Raw genomic sequence first — 2,358 nt, forward strand, 5'->3', positions numbered from 1 at the left:
ACATGTGAGCGCAGGTCGTTGCGCCCGAGGTGGTGTGTGGGCACCGCGTTGCAGACGGGACACTGCACGCACACGACGCCCCGTCCAGGTGCACGCACGTAGGCCGGGCCGGGTGCACACCCGACGCCCTAGCAAGGTGCGCGCACCCGGGCAGGGCTCACACTTGGCGAACGGGGCGCACTTCGCGAGGGAGGGTGTGCACCTCGACGGGGGTGGGTGGCCGGGGTGGATTCGCACGTGGGTCGCGGTTTGCTAAGTACACACTGCGACAAGCTCATAACGGGTGCGATCATACCAGCGTTAGTGCACCGGATCCCATCAGAACTCCGCAGTTAAGCGCGCTTGGGCCGGAGTAGTACTGGGATGGGTGACCTCCCGGGAAGTCCCGGTGTTGCACCCTTTTTTAGTTTTTCGCCGGGCGTCGCAATGCTATTTGAATAAACCTTTTGCCCGTTTGCGTTCTCGTCGGGGCCGGGCCGGGCCGGGGTGCGCTGCCCGCACTACCGCGCGCGCGGGGGCGACACCGAGCGCGCACCCGAGGCGCCCCGAGCACACAGGCCACGGTGCAACCCGGGCGTTGTGCGCGCACCCCGGTGCGCCCGAGGTGCTGCGCGCGCACCCAGGTGAAATCGGTGTGCACCTCGGCCAGTGCGCGCTCGGTCGAGTCGCGCACGTTGGCCAAGGTGCACGGTGATGTTTCTTACTCTAAGGTTCCGCACCAGACGCCCGGGACAGGTGAGCGAAGCTGGGCGGGGCCGGGTGCGCGGCCGGGGCAGGTGCACGCAGCTGGAGAGAGCTTTGGAGCACACCAGAGGTGCGCACCTTGGAGCACACTTCGGAGCGCACCAATGATGCGCTCCATTCAAAAGTTTCCTGAAAAGGCAAAAAAAGTTGAGATTATAGAATTTCCCACTTGAGAGATTGTAAAAAAAAAAAATTTAAAATGAAGGAAACGCGGGTGCCAAGGTGTGCGCGCCCGGGTGCGCAGCCCAGCCAAGGTGTGCGCACCAAGGCGCCCACCCTGGCGAAGGTGCACGCAAGGTGCGCACCCGAGGCAAACCGGACAATTAACCCAACTTTCGACTTCGCGCGCACCTGCGCACCTTGGAGCGCACTTCGGAGCGCTCCTTGGTGCGCACCAATCTTGGGCACCTCGGAGTGCACCATGGCGCCCACCAAGGTGCGCACCCGGGGCAAACCGAGCTCCGACTTCGTGCGCACCTTGGAGCGCACGAAAGGTGCGCACCATGGCGCCCACCAAGGTGCGCAGCCCAGCCAAGGCGTGCGCATCAAGGTGCGCACCCTGGCGAAGGTGCGCACCCGGGGCAAACCGAGCTCCGACTTCGTGCGCACCTTGGAGCGCACAAAGGGTGCGCAACCCAGCCAAGGTGTGCGCACCCCGGGCAAACCGAGCTCCGAATCGTGCGCACCTTGGAGCACACTTCGGAGCCCTCCTTGGTGCGCACCGATGTTGCGCACCTCGGAGCGCACCCGGGGAAAACAATGCAATTAACCCGACTTTCGACTTCGTGGGCACCTCGGAGCGCTCTCGGGTTCGCACCTCGGAGCACACCGAGGTGCGCACCTTTGATGCGCTGCCTTCACCAATTTCCAGAAAAGGCAAGAAAACATTGAGAAGGTGTGCGCACCGAGGTGCCCACCCTGGCGAAGGTGCACGCGAGGTGCGCACCCGGGGCAAACCGGGCTCCGACTTCGTGCACGCCATGCTGCGCACCTTGGAGGGCCATGGTGCGCACCTTGGAGCACACTTCGGAGCGCTCAATGGTGCCCAACCCAGCCAAGGTGCCCACCGCGGCGAAGGTGCACGCGAGGTGCGCACCCGGGGCAAACCGGGCTCCGACTTCGTGCACGCCGCACCTTGGAGCACACTTCGGAGCGCTCCTTGGTGCGCACCAGGGCGCGCAACCCAGCCGAGGTGCCCACCCCGGCGAAGGTGCACGCGGGGTGCGCACCCGGGGCAAACCGGGCTCCGACTTCGTGCACGCCATGGTGCCCACCGCGCCAAGGTGCACGCGAGGTGCGCACCCGGGGCAAACCGGGCTCCGACTTCGTGCACGCCGCACCTTGGAGCACACTTCGGAGCGCTCCTTGGTGCGCACCAGGGCGCGCAACCCAGCCGAGGTGCCCACCCCGGCGAAGGTGCACGCGAGGTGCGCACCCGGGGCAAACCGGGCTCCGACTTCGTGCACGCCATGGTGCCCACCGCGGCGAAGGTGCACGCGAGGTGCGCACCCGGGGCAAACCGGGCTCCGACTTCGTGCACGCCGCACCTTGGAGCACACTTCGGAGCGCTCCTTGGTGCGCACCATGGTGCCCACCAGGGCGCGCAACCCCACC

At 66.2% G+C, this 2,358-nt stretch overlaps 1 non-coding gene across 1 annotated transcript; it reads left to right on the forward strand.

Moving 5' to 3' along the window:
• Positions 1-281: 281 nt before the first annotated feature.
• Positions 282-400, forward strand: LOC131862384 (5S ribosomal RNA). The gene has a single exon (XR_009361400.1). It is a non-coding gene; the product is annotated as a 5S ribosomal RNA (ribosomal RNA).
• Positions 401-2,358: the final 1,958 nt, after the last annotated feature.

This window comes from Cryptomeria japonica, unplaced genomic scaffold, assembly GCF_030272615.1.
Source record: "Cryptomeria japonica unplaced genomic scaffold, Sugi_1.0 HiC_scaffold_42, whole genome shotgun sequence".
Taxonomy (NCBI): Eukaryota; Viridiplantae; Streptophyta; class Pinopsida; order Cupressales; family Cupressaceae; genus Cryptomeria; species Cryptomeria japonica.